The sequence below is a fragment of the Podarcis vaucheri genome, assembly GCF_965113315.1.
Source record: "Podarcis vaucheri genome assembly, chromosome: 9".
Lineage (NCBI taxonomy): Eukaryota > Metazoa > Chordata > Lepidosauria > Squamata > Lacertidae > Podarcis > Podarcis vaucheri.
Window position 1 is genome coordinate 56513963 of NC_138767.1, and position 13336 is coordinate 56527298.

General features: G+C 45.0%; 1 protein-coding gene across 7 annotated transcripts in view; it reads right to left on the reverse strand.

Moving 5' to 3' along the window:
- Positions 1-13336, reverse strand: part of DLC1 (DLC1 Rho GTPase activating protein) — a 268763-nt gene that overhangs the window by 23378 nt on the left and 232049 nt on the right. The window lies entirely within an intron of this gene.

Below are 13336 nucleotides of genomic sequence, written 5' to 3' on the forward strand. Positions count from 1 at the left end.
TATACAACAGCTGGGCCATTACATTCACATGTAATGCTTAACATGTGTAGAGTCTGTGTAACTGAAGTACAGTGGTACCTCGGGTTACATAAGCTTCAGGTTACATACGCTTCAGGTTACAGACTCTGCTAACCCAGAAAAAGTGCTTCAGGTTAAGAACTCTGCTTCAGGATGAGAACAGAAATCGTGCTTCAGCGGTGTGGCAGCAGCAGGAGATCCCATTAGCTAAAGTGGTGCTTCAGGTTAAGTACAGTTTCAGGTTAAGTATGGACCTCCGGAATGAATTAAGTACTCAACCCGAGGTACCACTGTACCAGTTTTCTGCCTCTCTGTATGCACATACAAGTGTTGGTGTGAATGTAACCTGTTGATTTGTACAGCTCAACGATTTGTGTATGCAGATTGTACACACGTTTAATGTGAATAACTGTACGAATAAACAGCCAAACTATTTGCGTACACATATTGCACACTCGTTGAATGGAACATGTGGAAGGGTTTGCAGGACTGCTCACATGTGTTGAGGCAGCTTGTACCAGTGTTCAGTGTAACATCTGAACAAGTCTATTTTTTTTTTTTTAAAATTTTTATTAGTTTTACAACAAAAAAGAATAAAATAAAAGATATGCTTGACAAACACAGAATAGAAAAAATAATAGTAACAAAACAACCAAACACACCGTATATACAATAAAATATTATCACCTATCAGATTAACATTGTCATCTCTTTCTGGACTTCCTTCAGCCTGCCCGTAAATCTTCCGCAATAAATCTCTAAGAATACACATTGCCTAGTTTGTATTGCCGTTGAACATTCTTCTACCTCTATTTTCCGTGAGCAATACCTCTTAAACTTTCACAGTGCTTCTCTAAATCCCCTTAACGATATTTGACCTTTACTAATATATTCCAAGTAATCTACATACTTTCCCCAGTCCTCGATAAACTTTTGGTCTCTCAAATGTCTAATCTTTCCCGTTAATCTATCCAAATCCGCGTAGTCTAGTACCTTCGCTCTCCACTCCTCTATTGTTGGCATTTCCTTTTTTTTCCACTTCTGAGCAAGGATTATCCTTGCTGCTGTAACTGCATAGTAAACAAATTTATGGTCTTTCTTTTTTATCTCACTCCCCAACATCCCCAGCAGGAAGATTTCGGGTTTTTTAGCAAACGTATATTTTAACACCTTTTTTAATTCGATGTATACTTCTTCCCAAAATTTTTTCACTCTCCCACACTCCCACCACATGTGGAAGAAAACACCCTCCTTCTCTTCGCATTTCCAACATTTACTGTCTACTTTGTACATTTTAGATAGTTTCACAGGTGTTATATACCACCTGTAGAACATCTTCATAACGTTCTCTTTCACAGTCGTACATGCAGTAAAGTCCAGACCTTCTTTCCACAGGATTTCCCACTCTTCAAACTGTATAGCATGACCCACATCACTAGCCCATCGAATCATCACTGCCTTAACTTCTTCATCTGCCAGGTTCCAATCCAGCAGCATCCTATACATTCTAGATATTGTTTTCACCTCATTATTTATAATTTCTGTCTGGAATTTTGATTCTTTGTCTGCATACCCTCTATCTTTTGTCTCTTTTCTAAACATCTCATTAATTTGGAAGTGGTGTAACCAGTCATAGACATACTGCTTAATCTGCTCATACGGTTTTAGTTTCCATTTACCATCCTCTTTCATTAACAATTGTTCGTAAGTTGCCCAATCACCTTCCATATTAATTTTCTTAATACTCATCACTTCGAGCGGTGAGAGCCAATGGGGAATCTTAGGTTCTAGTATGTTCTTATATCTTTCCCATATTTCAATAAGTGGGCCTCTGAAGATATGGTCTTCAAACCCCTTATGCGCTTTCCTCTTGCCGCACCAAAGGTAGGCATGCCAACCGAACCTGTTGTTGTAACCCTCTAAATCAAGTAATTCCTTGTTCTCTAACTTAACCCAGTCTTTTATCCAGCAGAGGCTTACTGCCTCGTAATAAAGTCGCAAATCCGGTAGGGCAAAACCTCCCCTTTCTCTTCTATCTGTCAGCAATTTATATTTTATGCGGGGTTTTTTGCCCTGCCAGATGAACCTTGATAATACTCTCTGCCATTCTTTAAACGTTCGGTTCCCTTTAATTATGGGAATTGATTGAAATAAGAATAGTACCCTCGGCAATACATTCATCTTAATAGTATTAATCCTTCCCCAAAGGGATAGTTTCAGTCCTCCCCATACTTCCAGGTCTTTTCTTATATCTCTCCACACTGGCTCATAATTATTTTTAAATAAATCTATATTTTTAGGTGTGAGCCAGATACCCAAATATTTCACTTTCTTAACCACCTGTATCTGTGACTGGTTTTGGATTGTTTCTATTGCGTTTTGTTCCATATTCTTTACCATCAACTTTGTTTTTCCTTTATTTAATTTAAAGCCTGCTATTTCTCCGAATTTGTCTATTTCCTTTAAAATTTCTTCTATCGTAGTTATTGGGTCCTCCGTCATTATGACTAGGTCGTCTGCAAATGCTTTGGTCTTGTAGGCATGGTGTCCGATTGTTATTCCTTTAATTCTCTCATTTTGTCTAATAGAATTCAACAGTACTTCCAATACTATTATGAACAGCAGCGGGGAAAGTGGGCATCCTTGTCTCGTGCCTTTCTGTATCTTTATTTCTTCTGTCGCAATATTGTTTATGATCAGTTTAGCCTTTTGTTCTCTATATATTGCGTTCACCCCGTTAAAAAAAAGTCTACCCACTTCCAGATGTTCTAGATTCTTCATCATAAAATCCCACGCCACATTATCAAACGCTTTTTCCGCGTCTACAAACATCATTATCGCCTGCTTGTCAATCTTAACCGATAGGAATTCTAGCATGTTAATTATATTTCTTATATTGTCCCTCATGCTCCTGCCTGGGAGAAACCCGGCTTGATCTTTATGAATAATTTCTACCAATATGGTTATCAGGGGATGATTAGCTGCTTGTGCTTAAAAGGGTGCCCCTTCAGAGTTTGTGCGGCCCCACAAACCTCTGTGTGTGACAGAGCTCCTCAGACATGTCTGCTCTAGTCACTGTTAGAGTCCGACAGTGGCTGTTTGCGGAAACGCCTCCAACAAAGAAGTTCCTTAACGGAAACACGTCTCCTGGACTCACGACGTGACAGCTTCCGACGAAGCATGGGTCTCCCTGCAATTGCTTCTGACACCTCCCCACTATTTTCACTGGACGTGTCTCTCACCCCTTTCTCCCCCCTGCTTCCTGCCTGCGTTGCTGCATCACTCTCAGTATCCCTGAGATCCTCCTCCCGAGACCCCGCGCTCCCCCTGCTGGTCCCTGCTTTAGCTGTTGAGTCTCTCCCAGTCTCTGGGAGCCCTATCACCTCCTTTCCCTCTGATGTCAGTTCCCTGACATCCACCTCCCCTCCAGGGCCCCCTTCCCCCCCGCCCCCTCCCTCTCCTCTGGGCGGTGAGGATCTGAAACCCCGAAACGAATCCTCTTCATCTTCCGACGTCTCGAACATCTCCCTCCATCGGTCTTTGTTCCGACTCGCTGAATCCTCCTCCACCTCGGAATCAGAGAACCCCTCCAACTCCTCTTCTTCGTCTGTGGTGGCGAAGTGTTCCCTCCGGAACCTCGCCACTGGCTGGGGTTTTCGAGGGAATCTCTGATGAAAAGTTTCAATTAGAACCTCGTCATCTACATCCTCTGCCCTGACCCAGGTGTTTTCCGACTCCGGTTCCCCTTCCCACATTACCAAATACTCTACTTGCTCTCCCCTCCACCTGGAATCTAGGATCTCCGCTGCATGGTAGCTGTGTTCTTTTTCCTCCATCGCTGGTCCCCTATTGACCCTCCCCTCTCTGTCCCCTATATACGGTGACAGCAACGATCTGTGGAACACTGGGTGCAACTTCATGTGGTTCGGTAACCGGAGTCTGAAAGCCACTGGGTTGACCTGTTGCGTGACTTCAAATGGGCCCAGTCTTTTGGGTCTTAACTTCTTACAACCTCCTTTAAATGGTAACCCTTGGGTGGACAGCCACACCTGGTCTCCCACCCTAATGCTTTCCCCTTCCCTTCTGGTTTTGTCTGCCTGCCTCTTATATTCCTCCTTCGCCCGGTTTAAATTAAGTTGGAGTTGGCGATGGATCGCTTCCATTTCTTCAACGAACTGTTCTGCTGCTGGAACGCTCCAGTTCTCCCCCTCCCCCCCTGGGAAGGCTCGGGGATGACACCCGTGATTGGCCAAAAAAGGGCTCATCCCCGTGGACACGTTCTCTGCATTGTTGTAAGCAAATTCTGCCAACGCCAGCTTCTCCACCCAATCATTCTCTCTGTCATTAACATAACACCTCAAATATTGCTGGAGGACACCATTAGCTCTTTCCGCCTGCCCGTTGGTTTCTGGATGACGGGCAGTAGAGAAATTAACCTCTACCTGCAGTAAGCTCATGAGCTTCCTCCAGAACCTGGAAGTAAATTGTTTCCCTCGGTCCGAAACCACCCTCAAGGGGGCGCCATGCAACCTAAACACATTTTCCACAAACAATTTGGCGGTTTCTTCTGCTGTGACCGCATGTGAGCAGGCTATAAAGTGGGCCATCTTGGTTAACAGATCTACCACCACCATAATGGCTGTTTTCCCTTTGGACCTGGGCAGATCAGTCATAAAATCTATTGCCACTGCCTCCCACGGTCTTTCCGGCGTGGGTAGTGGTTCTAATAAACCTGCCGGTGCCCGCCTCTCCCCCTTGGCTCGTTGGCATCGGTCACACCCTCTCACATATTCACGCACATCTTCCCTGACCTTGGGCCACCAGAATTCCCTGGTAACCAGCCACATGGTTTTGTGTTGCCCAAAATGCCCTGCTGTGGGGTTATCGTGCAGTTGCTTGAGTACCTTTTCCCTCAATTCCCCTTCAGGTATGTATAACGCTCCCTTGTAGTACAACGCCCCATTTCTCTCCTCAAAACCCCCGGGTTTGTCTCCCTCCCTCCTAAGACTCCTGAGTTTGTCCTGGGCGTATTCATCCTGCCCCGTTCCCTCTACCAGTTCCCTTTGCCCCACCAATGCCGCCCCACACACCCAGCGGTCCTCGGGAATGACATGGGTCTCTTCGGGTACACCCTCTCCCTCCAAATATTCAGGTTTGCGTGAGAGAGCGTCCGCCCTAACGTTCTCCGGGCCTGGTACGTAACAAATCTCAAAGTTAAATTTGGAGAACTCCTGGGCCCATCTCAACTGCCGTTGGTTGAGCACTCGCGCAGTTCTCCAATACTCTAGATTCTTATGGTCCGTGCACACTTGCACCTTCTGTTGTGCACCAATTAGTAGGTGCCTCCATCTCCGGAAGGCCTCATAAATTGCAAGAAGTTCCCGGTCGTACACCGTGTAGTTCCTCTCAGACTTGTTCAGCTTCCGCGAAAAGAAGGCACACGGTCGCCACTCAGACCCCTCCTTCCCCGGCTGCAGAAGAAGCACCGCCCCTATAGCTCTGTCCGACGCGTCTGTTTCGACCCTCAGCTTTTTTTGTAAATCCACATGTAGAAGTTGTTCGCCAGAGGCGAAGGCCCTTTTCAGTTCCTCAAACGCTCGCTCCGCCTCCCCCGTCCAAACAAACTTCTTTTTGCTGCTGAGACAGTCCGTGATGGGCGCCGTCAGGTGGGCGAAGTTGCGGATGAACTTACGATAAAAGTTTCCAAACCCTAGGAACCTCTGCACATCCTTCTTGGTCTTGGGTGTTTTCCATTCCAGCACCGCTTGAACCTTGCCGGGATCCATGGCCAACCCCTTATCTGACAAGCGGTACCCCAGGAATTCCACCTCCTTGGTATGAAACTGACACTTCTCCAGTTTCACCCACAGTCTGTTGGCTTGCAGCCTGCTCAACACTTCTCTAACGTCTCTCACATGTTGCTCCTCATTCTCCGAATACACCAACACGTCATCTAAGAAGGCCACGCAATTCTTGTAGAGCAAAGGCCCCAGTACGTGGTTCATGAAAGCTTGAAAACACGCGGAGCCTGTTTGTAATCCAAAAGGCATAACTAAGTATTCAAATGCCCCCAAAGGGGTGAACATGGTGGTCTTCCATTCATCCCCTTTCCTTATACGTATCAGGTTGTACGCCCCCCTTAGGTCCAGCTTTGTAAAAATCTTTCCCTTCCGCACCCTGGTCAAAATATCATCAATCCTGGGCATAGGAAAAGCCGCCGGCTCTGTCACTGCATTTAGGGCCCGAAAGTCACATACCAGTCTCGGCTTGTCCGTGTTTTTTTTATCCACAAAAAACACTGGGCTACCCCCCGCTGCTTTGGACTCTCTGATGAAGCCCCTCTTCAGGTTCTTGTCAATGAACGCTCGCAACTCCTGCATTTCCCTGTCTGACATGGCATACAACTTGCCTACCGGAAGCTGTGCTCCAGGGAGTAAATTGATCTGGCAATCAAAGGGTCTATGCGGAGGTAGTTGGTCAGCTTCCTTCTCGCTGAACACGTCGCTGAGATCAGCATACTGTGGTGGCACCTTTCCCTTCTCCACTACTTCAGTCCCTGCCAGGGTGGCTTGGGCCCCTGCTGACCCCTTTTCCCCCCTGCAGTGTTCTAAGCAATGTGCGGAACCGAAGGAAACCACTCTTTGATGCCAGCCCACCAGCGGATCATGTAGGGCTAGCCAGCTCATTCCCAAAATAATGGGAGCACCTCCCAAGGTGGCCACATTGAAAGCTATCAGTTCTGTGTGCCTTGCCACCCTCATTATCATTGGGATGGTCTGCGAGCTGACTCCTCCTCCCAACAGTTCCCTGCCATCAATCGTGGTCACCTGCAGGGGGTTGCTTAAAGGGATAGTCTGTATCTGGTGTTCAGCAGCAAACTCCTTGCTCATAAAATTGCAGGAGCTGCCTGAGTCCAACAGTGCCTTTATTTTTAGGGGGTGTCCATTTTGCAGCTCTAGCGACACTTCAATCACTAGGGCCGGTCGAGGAGCTTCTGGCACTGGCACTTGGGGAAGGGGCACTTTCACTGCTCTTTGGCCTGGCTGCAGTGCCCTGATGGCAACCAGGCGTTGGCTTTTACCTGCTCCGTTTCTCCCTGCTCTTCCCCCTCAACAGTTCCCACCATCCCTTGCCATTCCTTCCTCTGGGGGCAGACTCTGGCAAAGTGGCCTGGCTGTTGGCAGAGATAGCATTTCCGGGCTCCCTTTCCCTCCTTCTTCGCCCCCTCACTGGGCTTTGAAACTGCGCGCGCGCGGGCTGTTCCGATTTCCATCGGCTCTGCCGGCGGGAAAGCTGGCTCAGGAATGTCTGGAATGCGTAACTCCTTCCAACGTTCCCCTCTTCCTTCCCGCCTCTCTAAGGCTCTTGCCTCCTGGCGCGCTCCAATGGTCAGCGCAGATTTGGTCAGCTGATCCATAGACACCGCCCTGGGGCTCCTGGCTAGCTCGTCTTTCACAGCTGAAGAAAGACCTTCTTCAAATAGCATCTGAATGGGTGCTGCCGATAAATCCCACCCCAATCTGTGAATCAGCATGGTAAATTCAGTCCAGTACTCACGGACAGATCTGCTTCCCTGCTTGCAAGCCATTAACTGTCTGCGCACCAACCCTTCCTCAACGTCGCTGGAAAACATGATATCCATTGCACGAAAAAATTTCATAGTGTCCTTTAGGATATCGTTGTGCGTTGCCATCAGGGGTCGAACCCAGTCCCGCGCGCCCTTCTCAAGATGCCCAATTACAAAAGCAACTCGAGATTCCTCATCAGGGAACTCATCAAACTGGACATTCAGGGCATATTGCATTTCAGTCCTAAAGGCATGGTAATCCTTGGGGTCCCCCCCAAACTTCTGCACCAATCCTGGTACCTTTCTGGGGAACTGAGTGGTTCTCCCCTTCTTGTCTGCATCTTGAGCCCTCCTCTCCTCGAGCCTCGCCGTCTGCAGCGCCAGTTGGACCTCCAATGCTCGGCATCTTTCTTCCAAGCTTGGATCAGCTCCTCCCCCTGCTCCTCCGGCTCCGGCTGGGTCGCTCATGATGCTTTCTCCTACACAGGCAGCGTACAAAGACTGTCGGACTGCTATCAGGGGATGATTAGCTGCTTGTGCTTAAAAGGGTGCCCCTTCAGAGTTTGTGCGGCCCCACAAACCTCTGTGTGTGACAGAGCTCCTCAGACATGTCTGCTCTAGTCACTGTTAGAGTCCGACAGTGGCTGTTTGCGGAAACGCCTCCAACAAAGAAGTTCCTTAACGGAAACACGTCTCCTGGACTCACGACGTGACAGCTTCCGACGAAGCATGGGTCTCCCTGCAATTGCTTCTGACACCTCCCCACTATTTTCACTGGACGTGTCTCTCACCCCTTTCTCCCCCCTGCTTCCTGCCTGCGTTGCTGCATCACTCTCAGTATCCCTGAGATCCTCCTCCCGAGACCCCGCGCTCCCCCTGCTGGTCCCTGCTTTAGCTGTTGAGTCTCTCCCAGTCTCTGGGAGCCCTATCACCTCCTTTCCCTCTGATGTCAGTTCCCTGACAATGGTCTTCAGTCTTTTTGCCAGAACTCCCGCAAAGATTTTGTAGTCCGTGTTTAGCAACGAGATTGGCCTGTAATTTTTAACCTGAGTTAGATCTACGTCCTGTTTCGGAATTAGAGTAATAAACGCCTCTTTCCAGGTCTCCGGAATTTCCCCTTTTCTTAAAACGTTGTTCATTACTTCCTTCAGAGGGTTCAAAAGTACTGATTTCATCTCTTTATAGTAGCTTGCTGTGAACCCATCAGGTCCCGGGGCCTTCCCTCTTTTTAGATCTTTAATTACCTCCTCAATCTCTTCTGTTTCGATTAACTTATTTAGTTGTTGCTTCTTGTCGATTGGGATTTTCTGTACCATTTTATCTTTCAGATATCTCTCTATCTTCCTTAAGTTATTTCTGTCTTTCTTTTTATAAAGGCTTCGGTAATAATCTAAGAACTCTTTCCTAATTTCTTTTGGATCAGTGACCTCTTCTCCCTCTTTTATGATTCTATTTATTGTATTTTGTTCCTTTCTCTTCTTAATTTGCCACGCGAGCCACTTTCCGGATTTATTTGAAAACTCGAAGCTCTTTTGTCTTAAATTTTTAATGTTCCATTCTATTTCTCTATTTAGTATTGCGGCAAATTGAGCTTGCAAAATTTTTATATTTTCTTTTGTTTTCTGACAATTAGGTTTCCGAATTAATTTTTGTTCACTGTCCATAATCTGCCTTAATATTTCCTCTTTGCCTTTTTCTCTGTTCTTATTCTTAATCGAATTCTGTTGGATAAAATATCCTCTTATTACAGCTTTACTGGCATCCCATACTGTATTGATGTTTGTACCTTTGTCTCTATTATCCATGAAATATTCTGATAATTTTTTGTGCGCATTTTCAACAATTCTCTGATCATTTAAAAGATAATCCTTTAATCTCCATCTAAAGGTTCTTCTATCATAACTCTCCATTTCCCATTCAATCGAACTGTGATCGGAGATTATTCTCGGTTTTATTTCAACTTGTTTTACCCTAGGACAAAGTTCGCTTGATATCCAGACCTGATCGATCCGTGACATCGAATTATGTGACTCAGAGTGAAATGTAAATTGTTTATCTAAAGGGTGTCTGAGACGCCAAATATCTATCAGATTACAGTTTTTGACCATTGAGAAGAAAGATTTTGGCAATTTCCCTTCTTTGCTCACCTCTTCTCTGAGTCTGTCCGCTTCTAGGGAGACTACACCATTCATATCTCCCATTAAAATGATTCTCTGGTCCATATATTCCGAAATTTTCTTTTCGAGATATTTAAAGAAGTCGGACTTATTATTATTTGGCGCATAGATCCCAATCACAATCAATTTCTCCCCTTGCCAGCTAATCCGGACCGCAACCATCCTCCCCTCCTCATCTTTAAATATTTGTTTAGCATCGATCTTTTTTTTAATGTACAACACAACACCTCTTTTCTTTTCTCTATCAGAAGACTCAAATTCGTTTCCCAATCTTTTGTTTGTTAGCAATTTTCTGTGTTTTTTAGCCACATGCGTCTCTTGGAGACAGATGATATCCAAATTTTTCTTTTTCAAGAATTGCTCAATTTTATTCCTCTTTTTTTTGTCATTCATTCCATTTATATTCCAGCTCAAAATTCTTAACCCCATAATTCACCTAGCTTTTCTGTCTTTTTCCCTCCTTCCCCACTCCTTTTCTCTCTTTTTCCTTTATTAGTTTTCTGTGTTTTCTTCCTCCTCTTCTTCTTCTTCCTCTTCGTCCGATCCGCTTTCGTTCACTTCTTGTTCGCCTTCGGTTCTTATGTTTTTAGGTGATCCTCCTTCTACTTCTCTTGCTCCACCCTCTTCTGATTTTAGTTCCTTATATTTCCTCAAAAATTTCCCAGTCTCTTCTGAATTTAATATTCTGTGTCTTTTTCCTCTATATTCAAATGATATTCCCTCGGGGAACTCCCACCTAAATTCAATTCTGTTCTTCTTCAAAGTCTGTGCTAGTGGTTTATAAAAATCTCTTCGTTTAAGTAGCCTAATTGGGATATCTTTAAAGATGATTATGTAGTTACCTCCTATATTCAATCTTTTTTCCCTATTTCTTTGTAACACCTTATTTCTTATTTCCTTATCCTTAAATGTAATCAGACAATCACCTGTAAATTTTTTTGCTTTTGTTGTTTTGACGCGCATTCTAAATGCACTCTGTACATTTTCGGCCATTTCTTCCACTGATACATCCATCCAGACCGCCAATTCTCTTATCAGTTTTTCCTTAATATTCTCGCCTTGTATCTCAGGGACAGCTCTCAGCCTAAGATTCGTCTCTCTCTGTCGGAGTTCATTCATTGCTATAACATCTTTTATCTCCTCATGTGCTTTGTTTAAATCTGACATTTCAGCTCTTATTCTTTCCTTATCTCGTTTGAGGTCCTTTAATTCCAATCTTGTCCTCTTCGCCCCTTCCTCAACATTTTGCGTTCTTCTAGATATTTCTTTTATCTGACCTTTGAGTTCATTTACTGTTTCCTCAATCTTTTTATCCATATTTCCAATTTTATTGTCTACTTGTTCTAACTTGTGCTCTAAGTTATTTTGGCTCTGTTTAATTTCCACTAGCATTTTCATAATATCTGTCTTGGGGTCTGACTCTTGCTTAGATCCCCTCCTGTCTCCGGGAGTCCCCCCATTCATACCTTTCTTTGCCGTATGTGACATTTTCTACTCGTAAATATTCCCCTTCCCCCTTTTCCGTCTGACAAACTTATACCTCCCACCTCCACAGCTTCCTCTTTAACTGTCAATTCTGGGTAAAGTTAATGTTGTTAATCGCTGCTCAAATGTTTATCAATCTTATAATACTACCCAACAAGATCTTTTTCCCCCCCGGAGCAGTTCCCCCGTCCAATGCGTAGACAGTTCAAATTCTGCTAGATGAGGTGGGGTAAGACAGGACCAAAAAAAAGAAGAAAGGAGAGAAGGGGGTAAAAAGACAAGAGAGGGGAGCAAATGAGTTATAAGTCAATTAGTCTTAGTTTCGCCACTAGGGGTCACCGCATCTTTTCCAAATCGCTCTGTTTCCCAAGGTGTGGCAATATCCTGTTCTCAAAAGCGATCTCTTTTATCCTCTCAACACTCCTGGAGGGCGAATAAAGAAGGGGGGAATTGTATTCGCAGTAAGACCAAAATATATATATATATCTTTCCCCCACCGCGGGAGTGGATGTAGTTGCACTCTTTTCTTTATCTTCCTTTCTTCTTAAACTCTCACTCAGTCCACCACGCTCCGAAGTCTTTAATGGTAATGGAGCCTTCTCTTCCGGTACGTCTTCTCTTTGTCTTTTAAATTCGACAAAAGAAGGGAGAAGTACTCCTTTCGTCTATTTCTACCTCCGCTTCCTCAAGGACTCTCGGCTGCAACTGTTTATCCCTGGTCTCCCCTTTTCCTCCCACAGTCTTTTGATATTAAGTCTCTAAACAAAGATCACTTAGTAAGGGAGATAGGCAGGGGAAGAAACAAAGTGTCCGCCAAGGCAACTCACTTCACCTTCTCCAGCACTGGAGTCGCGCTGTGTCAAGCTGATTCCGTTTTTAGGCTGAACTCCAATTGTTTCACAGTTCTCCTCCCGACTTCCTTGTTGGTTTTTTCGCAAAAGTTATATTTCTTTGAGTCGGGATTCTTTGTGCGAGAGCGCAGCGCTTTCGCAACAAGCTCGGGGCTTCGCTAAGTGGAGGTCGGCAATGGCTTCCCTCGACCGCTAAGCAGCACCGCCGTACTCTTCGCTCCAATTGGGGCTACCTGACAGCCGAGCCGCTTGCTTTCCGTCGCAACGGGAACCAGATTCTCTGAACACCCTTCAGAGACGTTTTCGGGGGGCCTCCGCGCCCTGAGGCACCCCCTAATCCTCCAAAATAGCCCGGGGTTTCCCTCTCGGTGAAACCCCCGCTTGTAACGCGATCGCGCAGCACCGGAAGTCCACATCTGAACAAGTCTAGCTGGGATAGGAAGAGCATGAGGTTCTTAATCTCAGAGTTGTGGGTTCAAGCCCCATGTTGGGCAAGAGATTTCTGCATTGCAGGGGGCTGGACTGGATGACCCTGGTGGTCCCTTCCAACTGTACAGTTCTATGATTCTAAGCCTAATTTCTCCAGGGAATACACCCATTTTAAATGATCAGAAGTTACAGCAACAAAGGAACAGGCAACAATAATTGTAATTTATCATGAATATTACTGTACATACAAAATCCTGGGGCAGAGGGGAAATCACTCTTTTCTTGACCAGATCAGACGGAATCCTTCTACCCGTATGTCTTTGTGTGGTGCAGCTTACTGAATCTGTTTTCATTTCCTCCCCCCTGCCCCACCTACCAAGCTAAAGCCTCAAAGAAGAAAACTAATTTCCCACACATCAGGTGCCTAGATTGTTCTTTTCATTCTGTAATATAATTATTTTCAGTATAGCTCTGGGAGAACTCTGCTAATCTATTCCCAAAACGAAGAAAATCAGATTACTTTTCTCTCTCTCTCAAGGTTGTACATTTTTTCTCATAATTTTACACCAACACACAAAAATTAAACAAAATTTAATTTTTTAAGTGCAAGTGGTTAATTAAATAAGCTTACCAGTAAAGATACTACTTCTTTTTTATTTTTATTAAATAATACAAGTTACAAAGTATAAATAAAAATGTGCACCCCGCCCTCGAGACCATTCCATTGTAACTATCTAACCTCCCAAAATTTCAGCACCTCTTGCGATGGCTTGACCACTTTCCGTTTTCTTGGTACAAATACCTTCCAT